We start from the raw sequence: 19001 nt of genomic DNA, 5'->3' as shown, positions 1-19001 counted from the left end.
CATCTTTAATATTTTTAAAAAAATCATAAGAAAAATCATAAAAATTGTCATACTTTTATTCCATGCCATCTTAGGTTTAATTTGAATTTAGGAATTTAATTTCATAATTTAATTCCATTCATTAAACAAAAATCACAAAAAATTACTACAATAGTCATGTCCACATTTTAACTTTTAGTTTTAAATTAGTAAAAATAAGTAAGATTAATTTTACAAAATAATTTAAATTAGAGTCTAATTTAAGATTTTATTTAGCTTGTTTAATTAATTCAATTAGATTTTTGAAATCAAAAGAAAACAGAGAAAAAGAAGTAGATTTGGTCTTTCAATTTCGTCTGGGCCAGCTTAATTTGAAGGCCAAAAATCCCAAATTAACCAAGCCCATACAATCTCAGCCCACTACCCAAATACTCATTCCTCTTTATTAAAACCCTACCTCCTACACTCTAATATATACACATATTAGAAAACCTAGACTAGACAATTAAAAATAGAGAACCCTTCCTCTGCAAAAAACCTAGAGAAACAACGTCGTTCCCCATCTTCCTTCTTCATTCTTCTCTCATCTTCCATCTTCTCTCATCTTTAATAGACATCAGACGGATACCCTCCCTCAAAAGCTTCAAAAACAAGGAAAAAAAAAAGAAAAAGAATCACGAAGAATTTAAATCTGGTCCGATTTTTGCTGCATTACTTCTACATCTCATGGGTGTTCGAGTTTGATTTCGATTTCAGAAGTCAAAGCTGTGTTTTGCTGAATTCGTTGTTGCTCCGTACCCAAACTTATTCATGTTTTTTAGCTAAGAGGTAAATTCAGAAAACCCCTTTGTATTTGCCATATTTATTGACGATCGGATTTCTCTTTCCTGCTCGAAATTGGGTCTTACTGTTGGTTCTACATTTGTTTGCCTCTGAATTATTTAATAAATTCTTTATATGTGAGAGTAAATTTCATAATGAGTTTGTTCATTGCAACTGTTGACATTGAGTCTATTTGCTTTCCTCAGTTGTCTCGATTTTTGCTTGAAATTGTCTGTTCCTTTTGCTGTCAATGATTTGTTTACATTTACTGTTAAATTATGCGTTGTTAAGAACTTCTACCTTCATGGTTGTTGAGGTCTTATTGAATTGATATTTATTTGAGCATGAGGATTGAATTCGTGTTAAGTATTTTGTTTCGAGTTGAAAATTCGTGATGCACTAGCTACTGTGTTTCAGCTAGTTGGTCAATTGATTCCATGTATTGGAAACAATAGAGTTGCTACCTAACAATGAAGTTCCAGTTCTATATTTTAGAGTTGGCACCCCTTATGAGTATCTTGAAGTTCCATTAATTTCAAATAGCATTTGTTTCGATTTTAGTCACTTAGCAGTTTTAGTGATTTCTTTGATTGATTCACTGGTTCTTTAGAGTTTAGAATGTTTTTCCGTCTCTCATCCTTTTACTAGTCGTATTAGTAAAGACATAAGCATAAATTGTTGGGTTGTAACTTTAAATTTTTGTAGTATCTTTTTTAGTATGTTTAGACAGAGCTAAATATTTTTTGATTTCCACATCAATTTCATAACTCACGGACCTTTACATAAATCTCAAAATAGTTTAGGAAATAATTTGAACATCGTAGTTTGCTCTAGGCGCGTAATTAAATCATCGTAATTATGGGTACGATTCCCGTGGCATAGTCGTGATACCTAATTCTCAAATTCGGGTGTGCATTTCATGTGACCCGATCATAACAACTTTGAATAATAATAAAATAAACATGTCGCGAATCGCGGGTGCATTTCATGTAGCGTGGTTTGTGGTGTGTTCCAAAATGGCAAGTGTACGACAATCGTAACTTGTTCAAGAAATAATTCCATAAATTCTAAAAAGCGGTTAAAATAATTAAAAGCAGTTATAAAGTTATAAATTCACACTAGGTTTAAAACATGTAATAAATCAGATAATTAGGCCGATTATTAATAGTTAAGCGACCGTGCTCGAACCACGGAACCGGGAATGCCTAACACCTTCTCCCGGGTTAATAGAATTCCTTACCTAGTTTTCTAATTTTGCAGACTTTTAAATAAAGTCAACTTTCCACGATTTGGGATTTTAAAATAAACTGATGACTTGGGACACCATATTAAATATCACAAGTGGTGATTCTGAATTAAATAAAATAATTCCATTTCGATTTATGTCACTTTAATTGGAAAAACTCCCTTATAACCTCCTCGGATAAAAAAAGGGGGTGTGACAGCTCTGGCGACTATGCTGGGGATTAGAACCCAGAACTTCTGGTTCAGGGTTCAGAATTCGAGCTTAGAATAATTATGATACTTGGATTTTATTTATTATCTGATTTTTACGTGTTCAAGCCTAATGTGCTAAATGTCGCCTTTTACCGCTTTGATATTGTGTGAACTGTATATAAACTATTACGAAACCCTTCTTCTCCCTGAGTCTTTTAAATCATCTGTAAAGTGTGCACTTCGTGTGACTTCTTTTCTGTTAGAGTCATATCCCAATTTTAGAACGAGGTTCGGACAAGTTGCAAAGCCAATGAAGCTTCTATATTCCCGGTACGCTGCCCCCCCTCCGGCTCGAGCTATCCACTCGGGTAAGCCAGGTCTAGAACAAATACATGTAGGTTTTAAACCTAGAATAACATAACTCCATTCTGGATGCCTTGTAGGAACGTTTGTTTGCATCACGTGCATTTGACTTTGGGACTCAACATAGGGGTTGGGTCCGTTTAGGACAGATGTACCCAAATTAAAAAGACCATCCTGATTCATCTTACGTGCTACTTGTACATCTATTTGCTTCGCCTTGCATGTTGACCGGCTTCTAGAATAGGGAAAGAAAATAGAAAAAAAGAGAAAAAAAAACCAAAAGTGAGGTAGGTATTTGAAAATCCTGAAACTCTTCCGAAATTCTGAAAAAAGAAGAAGAGAAAAGTCATTTCAAAATGAGCCAAAATTTTCAAGTGCCGTTGTCACGACCCTAAAACCAACCTGATCGTGATGGCGCCTATCGTGAAATTGGCCAGCCGGCACAACTCCCGAATTAACCATTAATCAATAACAATCATTTTTAAGCCTTTAATTAATTAGATATCTCATAATGTAAGTCTAAATAAACAGTGCAGAATTAATACACAAGCCCGGCATCGGGGTGTCACAAGTCACAAGCATCTACTAAGGTCTGAATACAACGAAGAGTCAAAAAAAGTACTAAATACAGTCTAAGGATGACAAGAAGGAGAAAATCAGTGTTGCGAACGTCGGGCATCTACCTTGCTAACTCCGATGACACTGCCACTGAGCAATCAACAGCCGCTACCGAGTCCAGAAACACCTAATCTGCACACAAGGTGCATGGAGTAATGTGAGTATGCCAACTTAGTAAGTAATAAAGGTAAATGAAAGCTGAGCAGTAAGAAAACACGCAAACCACGTCAAAATGATACAATAAAAACAGGACATTTCCAGCACAGTACATAAATTATTTACTTCAAAAATCATGCTCAATTTTAGTAAAAACCTTTTAAAACAACTTTCAATAGTTTCAAATGAGTGATAAGACAGTGAGTAAAACTTATAGAAAACGTAACCAGCCCCTCGGGCAAAACATGTATCACATACGGCCCCTCGGGCATATCATCAATAGAACCATCCCCTCGGGCTACCTCACAATCACTCATAATTAGCCCTTTGGGCACAATATGAATCAAGAACCGCCCCTCGGGCAACAATATGAATCAAACAACAGCCCCTCGGGCTATATCACATCACTCATACTGGGTACCCGCACTCACTAGGGGTGTACAGACTCCGGGAGGGGCCCCTTACGGCCCAAGCGCAATAACAAGCCATCTCATGGCATAATCAAGCATGCTCTTGGCCTCATATCAAGCCACCTCGTGGCATAACAAATCAAGCCCTCGGCCTCGTAATCATAAATCAATACCACACTGCTGCGGCACGCAGCCCGATCCCATAATATCCTCACAACATAGGCCCTCGGCCTCACATAGTTAGAAATCTCTCATTCCACTTAGGCAACAGTAAAACATGATGCTCAGCCCAAAAATATCATTTAAAACATCAAAACAGAGTAAATATGGCTGAGTTATGAAAACAGTAGAAAATAGCATGATTGAGTACAATTATGAAGTCAAACCAGTGAGGAATAGTAGAAAAAATCCCCTAAGGGTCCAAAACAGTTGGCACGAAGCCCAAATATGGCATTCAGCCAAAATATGATAATACTTTCCAAAACACAATGATATTAAATAGTTTTCAATCAAATAGGCAGTTTAACAATCATACGGGACGGACTAAGTCACAATCCCCAACGGTGCACGACCCCACGCTCGTCATCTAGAGTGTGCGTCACCTCAAAGTAGCACAACGATGTGAAATCCGGGGTTTCATACCCTTAGGACAAACATTTACAATCATTACTTACCTTAATCCGGTCCAAACTCTAGCCCGCGATGCCTTTGCCTCTCGACACGACCTTTGAATGCTTCAAATCTAGCCAAAAGCAAATTCATACCATCAAAATATGCTAAGGGAACAAGGCCCACTCGAAAATATCCAATTTATACCAAAAATTTCGAAATTGACCAAACCCTGCCCCGGGCCCACATCATGGAATCCGATAGAAATTATATCAATAGAATCCTTACACTCTCACGAGTTCGTACATATCAAATACATCAAAATCCGACATCAAATGCACATTCAAATCCCCAAAAGAATTCTCGAATTTTTCTTCCATTTTCCCCCAATTTTCACTATAATTTCTCAAATTAAATGATGAATTCAAGACTAAATCATGGAATTAAACCAAATATGGGTGAAGAATACTTATCCCAATTGCTCCACTGAAAATCTCCTCCAATTTCACCTTCTCCCAAGCTCTCCAATGGTTTTTGTGATATTGGACTTAAACCCTCGATTTCCAAATATAATCTATCTGCCCAGATATTTTCTTCATCGCGAACGTGGCAACACCCTTGCGTTCGCGAAGCACAAAGCTTCACTGAACAAAATTCCTCCTATGCGAACACGAGTACCCTCTCGCGAACGCGATGCACAAGTGACTCACCTATTCACGAACGCGACCTCTACTATGCGAACACGTAAAACAAATGCCTAGGGGTCCCAGCTATTCCACTTCCTCTACGCGAATGCGACCAAACCCTCGCAAACGCGATGACCACGAACCTCAGCCCTTCGCAAATGCGGGACCTACTTCGCGAACGCGAAGGCCAACTCTACTGCCTCACATCCTAACCCTTCGCGAATGCGGAACATCCATCGCGAACGCGAAGGTCAAAAACCGGCGACACCAACCGCAGTTTTTCTGCAACTTTTTCCAACATGAAATGATCTGTTCAACCACCCGAAACTCACTCGAGGCCCTCGGAACCTCAACCAAACATGCCAACATATACCATAATATCATTCAAACTTGTTCCAACCTTCGGAACGCTCAAGACAACCTCAAAACACCAAAATCACATCTAATTCAAGCCTAAGAATTCCACAAACTTCCAAATTTTGCTTTCAATCAAAAAGCCTATCACACACGTCACAAATGACACAATGGACCTACTCCAACTTCCGGAATTCCATTCCGACCTCTATATCAAAATCTCACATATCAACTGGAAAACGCCAAAATCCCAATTTCGCCAATTCAAGCCTAAACCTTCCACGAACCTCCAAAATATATTCCAATCACCCTCATAAGTCCCAAATCATCTAACGGATCTAACCAAATCCTAAAAATTTCAATCCAAGATCATATACTAACAAGTCAATACTTGTTCAAACCTTTCAAATTTTAAGCTTCGAACTGAGAATTGTTCTTCCAAATTCATTCTGATTACTCTGAAAACCAAAACAGACGATTTACATAAGTCATAGTACATCACACGGGGCTAGCCATGCCCGAGAACTGACGAGCAAAGTGCAAAAGCTCAAAATGATCTGTCGGGTCTTTACAGCCGTGTTCCCCTGTGCCATCAAAACTGACCGAACTACGCGGGTCTGATTCTCATCGGATGTGAGATACGTAGGCAAACCTAATTGGTTCCGGCACAAATTTTTTAAAAAAAAAATCCAAAAAGAATTCTTTAATTCCTTCCTTAGAAGCATTTCCTTAGAAAATTCAAAAAAGAAAAGAAAAGAATTTTAAACTCAAAAAAAAAAATCCTTCTTTTCGAAGTCTTTCATATGGAAAATGAAATAAAAAGAAAAACAAAATAAAAAAAAATCAAAATCCAAACTACAGGTTTCCTTTATTTTGAAGTATTTTTCTCAAAAATAAAAATAAAAAATAAAAATAAAAATCCAAAAAAAAATATTCTTTTCCTTCTGTAGAAGTCTTTCTTTCATAAATGTCACAAAAAAAACATTTTGAGAAAAATTGAAGTCCAAAAATATTTTCGCTTTTCTTTAGAAGTACTTTTATAAATAAATTATATAAATAAAACTTAGAAATCCAAAATATTTTCTTAAAAGTCCCTCTTTCGAAAATTAAGAGGCAACATCCAAAATCCAAAAAATTTTCTTTCTTCTTTAGAAAAAGAGAAAACAAATAAAAATTCAAAAAAAAAATATTTTTTTTTACTTTTGGAATTCCCAAAGTGCAAATCAAAAGAAAAGGAATTGTTAGAAGTCTTTCTTTCAAAGAATAAAAAAAAGGTCAAAATCAAAAATCCAAAAAATATTTCCTTTCTTCTTTTAAAGCATTTCTTTCAGAAAAAACAAAGTCAAAAATTCAAAAAAAAATATGTTTTTCTTTTTCTTAAAGCTTTCATGGTCAGAGTTTTATAAAAGTAAAAAAAAAAAAAGAAAAGTTAGCTTATTTACTCCATTCTTGATTTTTCCAAACTATGCAAGATCTGATTCATACAACGTCATGATACATAGGCAATACCCATCGGATTCGATCATAGCCATAAAATTAATTGAGTGAAAAATAAACTGAAAAAAGAGAGAAAGCAAAATTGAGTGAAAAAAAAAGAAAAAAAAGGAGAGCGACAAGAAATAAAAGAGTGATAAACAAAAAGAGAAAAAGAGAGTGCAAAAAAAATAAAAGAGCAACATAAACAAAATGAAGAAAAAAAAATCAAGAGTGATTAAAGAGAGGCAGAAATAAAAGAAAAGAGGTACATACTGAAAGAGTTAGTTAAGGTCAGGATGAAACATGCAACCGCTCAAACACATGGTAGAAGCGTTTAACTGTTAGGTGCATTGCATCCCAACGTGCAGTTTTCTATATGTTAAATGTCTCAAAACTAATAGGGTTGTTGGGTGTGTAAACAAGCCAGATTCTGGTAATTGGTTTTGTTGGTGGCCTAGCCTCCCCTCATTCACAAGATCCAAAGGCACAGATGGCCTCCACAAGCAATTTACCAATCATCGGTCTTGAGGATAGCCCGACATCGGCTATTCTGCAGCTAGAATCAGCAGCTGCTGAAGAGAATAAGATGTTGCATCTCTGCATATTGGAAATGTGGGACGCCTGGTCTAATGGTAGGGAACCGCCAAGTGCAATCCCTGGGTTCCCTGAGTTGATCCCCAGGTCAGGTGAGGTTACCAACGCCCTTGTGCCCAACCCACTCATCCCATGCGGGCACCCTCCAATGTTCCTGGCATGCTTTATGTGGTTCACCCCCAGGCGCCAGTTTCCAGGGCACCTCCAATATTGTTCTCTATAACACCAGTCTGCACCAGAGCGCAACCAACTTTACCACGACCATATGTTGAGACTCTAATGTTCACCTTTCAGGGTCCAAAACATCAGTCAGAAATAGCATATGTGACCCCATACTCTTTCACTCAACCTCCGAAATATGATCTCTCGATGGAGCAAGAAAAGGTCCTTAAAAATCCCGAGCAAGAGGAAATGGCTCGGATGATGAAGAGCTTGGAACAAATCCTAAAAAACATGCAAGGTCTGAGTGGCCAAAAGAGTGTCGCATACTCTGACCTCTGTATGTTTCCCCATGTCCACCTACCAACTCGCTTCAAGATGCCAAAATTTGAAAAGTACGATGGGCACAGAGACCCCGTCGCTCATCTAAAATGATATTGTAACCAGCTGAGGGGTGGTGGTGGAAAAGAGGAGCCGCTAATGGCCTATTTTGGGGAAAGACTCCCCAGAATTGCTTCTGAGTGGTATACGAATCAAGAAATTACCTATTGGCATGTGTGAGATGATATGGCTCGAGATTTTGTCCGCCAGTTCCAATATAATGTGGACATCGCTCTCGACAAAAACTCTTTATCCAATTTGAAAAAGAAAACCGCGGAAAACTTCCACGAATATGCCGTCAAATTGAGTGAGCGAGCTCCCAAGGTAAAGCCACCAATGGACGAAATTGAAATGTCCATGGTCTTTTTGTAGGCCCAAGAGGCTGACTACTTCCAGAACATAATGTCTTCTATGGGTAAGCCGTTCCATGAGGCTATCAAAATTGGGGAAATGGTTGAAAACGGTTTAGAAAAAGATCGAATATTGAGTCATGCTGCTTTTAAGGCCACATCACAGTCTACTCAAATTGGTTCGGAGGGTTTGATGAATAGAAATGGGAGTGAAGAGGGAGCCATAATGGTTTCAAGCTCGAGGGGGGCCCGCAAATCATTCAGCAAATCATATGTGCCTCCTATCGTCCCACCACACTATTATCCCCTTCAAGATGCTGCTTATGCCGTGGCACCGCCTCCCTATGCGGTGATGAACGTGCAACCTTACCCGTGACCACAACATTATCCACAAAACCGAGCTCCACCTCCCAGAAATGCCAATCCTTACCAAGCTCTATATAATCCTCAACCAAATGATACCCTATACAATCCTCGCCCAAAAGAGCTTTTTAGAAAGAATCAGTTCACCCCTATTAGTGAATCGTATTCAAGCTTGTTCCAAAAGCTAATAAGGTTAAATTTATTACAGCCAGTGGCCCCAAACCGGCCAAACCCCGAGTCCCCTTCTCACCGAGCTGACGCTAGATGTGAATACCACTTTGGAGTAGTAGGACACAATACGGAGGACTGTTGGACCCTCAAAAGGGCAGTTGAAGATTTGATTGAAGCTGAAAGAATCATTTTTCGAGATGAAGAAGCTCCTGATGTGATGAACAAACTGTTGTCTGCTCACAACACTAGGCCAATAGTCGGAATGATTTGTGAAGATGAGGAATTTGATCCGGCACTGAAGGCTATTGCAGCCATTGCCGAAATAGAAGAAAAGCCGAAAGACGGTCGCCAAGCTTGAAAGTTCCCCATCAGACGGGAATCTCAGTAGCCAGTCTTGCTATCCTTTATGCATCCAGATTATCTCAGGAAACACCCGGATGTTTTACTTTATTGTCTTACTTTCCAATGCTAACCCTCCTATCTTTTGAAATTCAAAACAAAATTAAAAAAAATCAAAAATAAAAATCAAAAATCAAATGAAATTAATATTTCATTGTCTAGGAATGTCTCTTTTCTTAATTTCACTTTTATTATTCTCTTTTTAGTTCTGTTAAATGTAGATTTCAATAATATGACATGCTTGCGGACTTCGTGCCCAGATCCTAAAATGTTGTCAGACTTCGAAATAATAAATCAAGAATCAGAATGCAATAAAGATAAGTTTAAGGAAATAAAATAAAGAGTTGGAACAACTGAAGGAAAAATGGTTCCTGATTGAAAAGGTCCAAAAATTGCAACAAGAGTACTGCCAAAAGAGTGTGTTGTACTTGGGACACATCGAAGGAAATGTCCCTGAAATAACTGTTAATGCAAATGCAGTCAAAAGGTACTATGTTAGATACTCTATATAATGTTCTCTGATTGGGATGAAGAAGACTTTCTTTCTCACTATCCAAATATTCAACCCTTTGCAAATCCTTTGCGCCAACTCCCAATCTTTGACTACTCTCTTTGGAACTTGAAAGTGTTATTGAAAAAAAAGAAATGAAAAATGAAAAAAGAGAAGAAAAGAAAGATACAAAAAAGGAAGAAAAGGAAATAAGAAAAAGAAATGAAAAATGAAAAAAAAAGATGATGAAAAAGGAAAAAGAAAGAGAAAACAAAACAAAACAGAAAAAAAATAAAAGAAAATAAAAAACAAAGTTTCTTGAACTACGTTCGACTTGATTCCGAAAGGATACGTATGCAGCGTCTCTCTGGGGTTCACACACCAAAACAAAAATCCACATTTCACCAAAGTTTAAATGGGGGCAGAAGTTATAATGGTTCGACGATGATTTCGCCTAAAAGGTTCCAAAGTTGTAATTCAATCCAAATTCTTTTTACCCCAAATCCTGTTCAAGTCCTTTCGATCAATCGGTGAGAATGTTCAAGGATCGGAGAATATAGCTACTTGGATCCGATTTAATAAAAATGAGAGAAATAAAATGAGAGAGTCTTATTGGTGAAAATCCACACAGGCACCGTGAGGTGACAGTAAGCAAAGAAATAAAATGAGAGAGTCTTATTGGTGAAAACCCACACGGGCACCATGGGGCGATGGTAAGCAGAGAAATGAAAAATGATAGTCTTGTTAGTGAAAAATCGCAAAAAGCACTATAAGGCGATGGTGAGAAAAGAAATGAGAGAGGTTAGCTGGTGAAAACCCGCAAAGGGCGCCCCTGATCAAAAAGAGGATTTTCCGTCATTAACATTGACGTAGTCCTGGGCAAGGTTTCTCGATTTTGAGGTAACATTTGTGATGAATTTCTGAGAGTCAGACAGTTTACACAGATCAAGCATCCAGTCTAAAAGGCATGTCATGTTCATTGAAGTCTGCATGTACTCCAGATAAGTCCTTCTTTCCTTTCCCCGAAAGGGATACCTCTTGTCTAAATTCATTTGTGAATTCCATTGTGTGCTTTTATTTGAATCCCTTTCGGTCTAACTATGTTCCGAAACTAATACAAAGAAGGGATGGCAAGATTGATTTACAGGTTTCTCATTTGATACAAGCTAATATGCAAAAAGGGTACCCAACATTGTCAGGGGCATCAAGTCGATCTCGACTGGCCCTGGTGGCCGATGCTTCGAAATCAAAACTTTTGGAAGGAGAAAATCAAATTGAAGTGCCTACAAGGGCAAATGAAGTTGAAAAGGTTGAGTCCCACGCAGCTAACCGTCCTGGCAAGGTTTGAAAAGCAAATATACCCCAAATTCTCTGGAATTAAAGTTGGAAGAAAGAAGCCAGAAATGAAAGGTCTATGAAGGCGAAATAAAGTTGGAAAGGGCTAAGTCTCACGCGACTAGCCGGTGCGACAAAGTTTGAGGAGCAAAAAGTTCCCCAATGCTTTGAAGTTAAAAAAAATAAGTCAAAAGGGAAAGGCCTACGAAGACAAAATAAAGTCGATAAGGTTGAGTTCCACCGACCAACCGTCATGGCAAAGTCTGGAAAAAGCAGAGGTTCTCGAGGACCTGAAATGAAATCGGTCCTCAGGGAACAAGCAGTTGCAGTTGAGATCTTCATCAAAGAAATGGAGATGAGATCAAGTGATTGAAACAATCAAGGCCACAAAACCAACCACCGTTTCAAACTAACAATTGTTCTTTGTTTGAAAACAGGAAACATGTGCAATCCAAAGCAACCTTGCAAGAAGCAGGTGCAACCAAAAAGAAACTGCGAAAGGGCTAGAAACACCTTTGCAGCAATAATCAATCCAAAAGGGAAGTCTCCTCCAAATTCGTTCCTGTATTTTTACTCATTTTTTAACTAAAAAAATGAAATGAAAAGAAAGAAGAAGAAAAATTCAAAATCTTGGCAACATAGGGTCTCACTCCCTAGCTGATGCCAGCATAACCTGGTAATCTTTTCCAACATAGGGTCCCACCCCTAGTTGATCCCGACATAACCCGAGGACTTTTCCGACATAACCCGATGACTTCCCCAGCATAACCCGAGGACATTTCCGGCTTTACCCGATGAATTCCCCGGCATAATCCGAGGATCTTTCAGGCATAACCCAATGACTTCCCCGGCATAACCCGAGAACCTTTCTGGCATAACCCGATGACTTTTCCGGCATAACCCGATGACTTTCCCGACATAACCCGAGGACCTTTCCGGCATAACCGGATGAATTCCCCGGCATAAACCAAAGACCTTTCCAGCATAACCCGATGACTTCCCTATCATAACCTAAGGACCTTTCCGACATAACCTGATGACTTCCCCGGCATAACCCCGAGGACCTTTCCAGCATAACCCGATGACTTTTCCGGCATAAACCAAGGACCTTTCCGGCATAACTCGATGACTTTTCCGGCATAACCCGAGGACCTTTCCGGCATAATCCGATGACTTCCCCGGCATAACCCGAGGACCTTTCCGGCATAACCCGATGACTTTTCCGGCATAACTCGAGGACTTTTCCGGCATAATCCGATGATTTTCCAGCATAACCTGGTAATTTTTTCCAATATGGAGTCCCATTCCCTAGTTGATGCCAGCATAGCCTGGTAATCTTTTCCAACGTAGGATCCTACTCCCTAGCTTTGCCAGCATAACCTAGTAATCTTTTCCAGCACAGGGTCCCATTCCTTAGTTGATGCCAGCGTAACCTGGTAGTCTTTCCAACATAGGACCTCCGATCCCCATTTGATTTCATTTTAGATATAGGGCCCCACTCCCTAATCTCTTTTCTCCCAAGGATACACAATCCTAATTTTATTGCTTTCAATAAAAAAGTAGTTTAGATTTTTGTTACAATAACTCACGAAATTTTCCTAGTAAAAATTGGGGCAGAAAATTGTGTTCGTTTGTTTGTTTTGGTTCCTAAGCAGGTTTTTACCTTGAGGCACAAGTTTCGAGGCAACCAAAAGAAAAGGTCTCGATTCAAATAAAAGAAAAGAAAACAAGAAAAGAAGTGAACTCTTAGGTAGAAGCTGAGAAAGATGTGGACTGCTCAAGATATGATTGAAGTCACAAGCTTTGCATGTCCCGCCTTGATCTGAGAAGCTGAAGAAGAATGAACTAGCGGTTGCAACTAACGAGCATCAAGATTCAGATTAGAGTCTGCAAGAAGAACCAACCAAGACTCAATATCTAGCTTTAGAAGGTTTATAGATAAGAATCTTGTAACTCATAGTTGATAGGCTTAGCTACTTTAGCTTTTCATCTTTCATTTTGGTGTAATAAGGAGCTCAGCAAGCAGAAACAACAGTGAAATCACAGTTTCTCGGTAGTCCCAGCTACCAAAACTTCCAAAACTACACCGACCTGATTCCTTTATAGTCAAGGATATGTAGGCAACCTCCGAAGCAAGGTTCAGTCAAACATTTTCAAAATGCTTCCAAATGGAGTTTCAAACGGGCAAAAATTGCTCGTAGTTGCTCACTTTATCTTTTTCCGAAAACTTTTCATGTTTTCGAGCAAAGAGGGGCATCTGTGAGCACCTAATTTTTGCCCAGCATGAAAATAACTCCTAAAAAATAGACCAAAATATAATTTTAGTGAATTTTAGTAGTTTTTCTTTATTTAGTTGCATTCCATGCATCTTTAATATTTTGAAAACGAAAATCATAAGAAAAATCATAAAAATTATCACATTTTTATTTCATGACATCTTAGGTTTAATTTGTAGTTAGGAATTTAATTGCATTCAATAAACAAAAATCACAAAAAATTACTACAATAGTCATGTCCACATTTTAACTTTTAGTTTTAAGATAATTAGTGTTAAATTAATAAAAATAAGTAAGATTAAATTTACAAAATAATTTTAGTTAGAGCCTCCAAATTAATTTAAGTTAGAGCAAAATTTAGGATTTTATTTGGCTTGTTCAATTAATTCAATTAGATTTTTGAAATCAAAAGAAAACAAAGAAAAAGAAGTAGATTTGGTCTTTCAATTTTGTGTGGGCCAGCTTAATTTGAAGCCTAAAAATCCCAAATTACCCAAGCACATACAATCTCAGCCCACTACCCAAATACCCATTCCCCTTTATTGAAACCCTACCTCCTACACTCTAATATATACACATATTAGAAAACCTAGACTAGACAATTAAAAATAGAGAACCCTTCCTATGCAAAAAACCAGAGAAACAACGTCGTTCCTCCTCTTCCTTATTCATTCTTCTCTCATCTTCAACAGATAACAGATGGATCCCATCTCTCAAAAGCTTCAAAAAAAAAGAAAAAAAGAAAGAAAAAGAACCACGAAGAATTTAAATCTGGTCTGATTTCTGCTGCATTACTTCTACATCTCATGGGTGTTCGAGTTTAATTTCGATTTCAAAAGTCGAAGATGTGTTTTGCTGAATTCGTTGCTGCTCCGTACCCAAACTTATTCATGTTTTTTTAGCTAAGAGGTAAATTCAAAAAACCCCTTTGTATTTTACCATATTTATTGACTATCGGATTTCTCTTTCCTGCTCAAAATTGGGTCTTACTTTTGGTTCTATATTTGCTTACCTCTGAATGATTTAATAGATTCGTCATGTGTGAGAGTCAATTTCATAATGAGTTTGTTCATTGCAACTGTTGACATTGAGTCTATTTGCTTTCCTCAGTTGTCTCGATTTTTTCTTGAAGTTGTCTTTGTTCCTTTTGCTGTCAATGATTTGTTTGCATTTATTGTTAAATTATGGTCTGTTAAGAACTTCTACCTTCAAGGTTGTTGAAATCTTATTGAATTGATATTTATTTGAGAATGGGCATTGAATTCGTGTTAAGTATTTTGTTTCGAGTTGAAAATTCATGATGCACTAGCTATTGTGTTTCAGCTAATTGGTCAATTGATTCCATGTAATGGAAACAATAGAGTTGCTACCTAACAATGAAGTTCCAGTTCCATATTTTAGAGTTGACACCCCTTATGAGTATGTTGATGTTCCATAACTTCAAATAACATTTGTTTCGATTTTAGCCACTTAGCAGTTTTAGTGATTTCTTTGATTGATTCACTGGTTCTTTAGAGTTTAGAATGTTTTTCCGTCTCTCATCCTTTTAGTAGTCGTGCTAGTAAAGATATAAGCATAAATTGTTGTGTTGTAATATTAAATTTTTTTAGTATCTTTTTTATTAGATTCATAATAGCTAAAATCACATATTTTTTCTACAATAATATTCCTTAACTCATGCCTTACAATAATCTCAAATCTTAAAGAAAGATCACTCATGAACATCGTAGCTTGCTTTAGGTGCGATTAACAATCAAACCATCGTGACTATGGGTACGGTTCCCGTGGCATAGTCTTGATACCTAATTTTTAAATTCGGGTTTGCATTTCATGTGACCCGATCATAACAACTTCGAACAATATTAAAATAAACATATCGCGAATCGCAGGTACATTTCACGTAGTGTGGTTTGCGGTGTGTTCCAAAACGGCAAGTGTACGACAATCATAACTTGTTCAAGAAAAAAATTTCATAAATCCTAAAAAGTGGTTAAAATAATTAAAAGTGGTTATAAATTTAAAAATGCACACAAGGTTTAAAAAATGTAATAAATCAGATAATTAGGCTGATTATTAATAGTTACGTGACCGTGCTGGAACCACGGAGTCCGAAAATGCCTAACACCTTCTTCCGGGTAAATAAAATCCCTTACCTAGTTTTTTGGTTTCGCAGACTTTTAAATAAAGTCAAATTTCCTCGGTTTGGGATTTTAAAATAAACCGGTGACTTGGGACACCATAATAAATATCCCAAGTGGCGACTCTGAATTAAATAAAATAATTCCATTTTGATTTATGTCACTTTAATTGGAAAAACTCCCTTATATCCCCATCGGGTGGAAAAAGGAGGTGTGACAGCTTCTCACACATCTTGACATATGGGCATATAGAGGTATTTTACACTTGCTATTTAAAAAGAAAATGAAACATCATATTCATTATTGAAAGGATTTTTGGGAAAACTCACAGTTTTCAAACTTACACATATTTTTTGGCTGTTTTGGTTAGAGATTTGGAATTTTCACTAATATACTTGAGAAGCAGAACTATTTTTCGGAAATCATGATTTTGCTGAGCATGTTAGCTTTGAGTTACTTCTTTTATTACTTGTTTTATATTGTTATGAACTGTTGTTAGCTACTGGATGTTGGACCTGACCTATGTTCCAGCTCGTAACTACTTTCAACCTAAGGTTAGATTTGTTACTTATTGAGTACATGGGATCGATTGTACTCATACTACACTTCTGCACCTTGCATGCAGATGTTGGCTGATGATGTTGCTGTGCTCAACGGGAGTTGTACTTGAAGACTTACATGTGTTTCAGTTGTAGTTGCCTCTTGTTTATAATAGCCTTAGATTCATAAAACACTGTTTATGTACTTTTCAAACATATGATGTATTTACCTCATACCAGCTTTGTTAATTCTATTCTTAGAACCTCATGAATTGTACTACCAGTCATTGGGGAATATATCAGATTCAAATATTTCTCACTTAATTTCTTTATTAAATTGTTATTGGAATTGGATATTATTAATTGGCTTACCTAGCGGGTTGGGTTAGGTTCCATCACAACTAGTTGGATTTTGGGTCGTGATAGATTGGTATCAGAGCTCTAGGTTCATATGTTCTACAAGTCATGAGCAAGTGTCTAGTAGAGCCTTGCAGATCGGTATGATGACGTCCATACCTATCTTCGAGAGGCTACTGGGCATTTAGGATATACTTCCCATCTTTCTATCCTTATCGTGTGACATTGATTCAGCTTGAAGCGTAACCTTTTGAATTCCTTCCACGAATTTGTATTTGAACATGAGCACTAGGTATTAGCTGTGCATCAATAGCTTGTGATCATATGGATGAGGTGCGAGACATGATTTATGTGTGCTGATGATGGGCTAGTCTGGAAGACTTAAGCCCGGGTTTTAACTGTAGCTTAAGCATGGAGATTTTAATTGTGTGAGCACGTGCTTTTGGACTAATATGTCTGGTAGTGTCCTTATTAGTGGAATTTGTGATTGGATGACTATGTGATGAGTATGATGTGACTGCGAGATGTGTTCAGATTGCTCGAATGTGATAAGAAAAGTTTGCTTGAGATGCATAAAGGACTATTGGGTGTTTGATTTTGTCTTTATGTGACGTATAGTCTCGATTTATGAGTGTATATATTCCATGATATTTAACCGCGAAATGAACTAGGTTATCATGCCTTGTTGGTGAGTTCAGGCTCATGAAGATTAAGTGCTCACGTGAACCCATCAATTTGGCCTTCATGCAATCTCCATTCATGTAAATCCATGCTTAGACATCGATATTTTAAAAAAACATGTAAAGGGTTAGCTTAAATGTTTCACGTATTAATTATGATGATAACAAACCAACAAATAATCAAAGAACGTTTACTTGTGATAATCTTATTTTTGCACAAGTTTATTCAAGAAAAAGATACTGGTAAAGCTCCAAATAAATATGGAAAAGAGAATATCATGTGAAGAATTTACAAAGGAAGATTATTTTCAGAGATTTAATCTCCAAGTGTCGTAGAAGGAATAATATTTGAAAGTCAAACTTCAAATATTAAATGGCTTACTACAATATCAGAAGAAGAATTTATGGAAAATATGGAAGAAAAGTTTTTCAATATCTTCAAATGAAAGTAGCTAAAATCATGGAGAAGATTTATTATTTTGTAGAAGGAAGATACTATATGGAATAGATACTACAAGTCCAAGGAAGAATATATTTCTTATGGAAAGAAAATATATTATGGGTATGGTATATTCTATAATATGGAAAGAGAATATTTTTCAAGATCAAGAAAGTGGTCAAAGATATATTGAGATCTGTGACGACCCAGCCGGTCATCTTAAGAATTAACTCTCCAATCACCTATTAACTGCTTTCCCCTTGTTTGTTTATGCTATTGTGAGTTGTCGGGAGGTTTATTTGGCATTTCGAAGAGTTTTGGGACACTTAGTTCCTAAATGAGAGCTTATGTTTTGAAAATTTGACCGTAGTCGGTATAGTGTAAAGAAGGCCTTGGAATGGAATTCCGATGGTTCCATTAGCTTTGTTGGGTGATTTCGGGTTTAGGAGCATGTTCGGATTGTGTTTTGGAGGTCTGCATCTAATTTAGACTTGAAATACCGAAAGTTGAATTTTTGAAGTTTCCGGTCCGATAGTGAGATTTTGATCCGAGGGTCAGAATTGAATTACGGAAGTTGGAGAAGCTCTGTAGTGTTGAATTTGACGTGTGTGCAAATTTCAGGCCATTTGGACGAGGTTTGATAGACTTTTTGATCGAAAGTATATTTTTAGAGTTTTTGAAGTTCTTAGCCTTGAATCCGATGCTAAATTGGTGTTTTGATGTTGTTTTGAGCGTTTCGAAGGCTGGAACAAGTTTGAATGAAGTTATAGGATATAATGGTAGGTTTGGTTGAGGTCCCGGGGGCCTCGGGTGTATTTCGGATGCTCAAACGGGCACTTTTGGACTTTGGGAGATTGTTGGTTTTCTGGTATTTTTGCAGCAATGATTTGTTCACTATGATCGCGTACGGTAAGTTGAGATCAGGCATTTTTTTGTGAATCGCAATCGCAAAGGTAGGCGTGCGATCGCATAGGATGAGCTTGTTGGTCATTGCGTTCGCATAAGGACCTTTGCGTTCGCGTAGAAGGACTTGGTGTGGCAGTGGGGTGATGGAATTTGCTCTATGCGATCGCATAGAGCTGGTCACGATCACGCTGCTTGAGGAAATTGTCTTATGCGATCGCATAGGGTTAAATCTGGGCAGTATTTAAATAGCCCATCCGTGACCCTTCTTCATTTTTCCAGCATTTTGAACAGGATTGAAGATTTTGAGAGTGATTTTTTAGGAAACCAAAGGGGAATCACTTGGAGGTAATATTTTTGACTTCATAACTCATTTTTATGTGATTAAAGACCTAATAAGTGGTGAAAAATTTGGGGAAAAATGGATAATTAGGGCTTGAGATTAAGAGTCTTATCTATGAGAGGCTATGTAACTGTTAGGAAAATTCCACTTCATTTGATTTCCTTGTCGTGCGAG

General features: G+C 37.4%; 1 long non-coding RNA gene across 1 annotated transcript; it reads left to right on the top strand.

Annotated features, from left to right (window-relative positions):
- The first annotated feature begins 457 nt into the window (after positions 1-457).
- On the top strand, positions 458-16429 carry LOC107823875 (uncharacterized). The gene is made up of 2 exons (XR_001656728.2): positions 458-14337; positions 16192-16429. It is a non-coding gene; the product is annotated as an uncharacterized LOC107823875 (long non-coding RNA).
- The last annotated feature ends 2572 nt before the right edge of the window (positions 16430-19001 follow it).

Source organism: Nicotiana tabacum, chromosome 22 (genome assembly GCF_000715075.1).
Source record: "Nicotiana tabacum cultivar K326 chromosome 22, ASM71507v2, whole genome shotgun sequence".
Classification (NCBI taxonomy): domain Eukaryota; kingdom Viridiplantae; phylum Streptophyta; class Magnoliopsida; order Solanales; family Solanaceae; genus Nicotiana; species Nicotiana tabacum.
The sequence above is the reverse complement of the archived record's forward strand: the minus strand, read 5'-3'. Positions and strand labels throughout refer to the sequence as shown.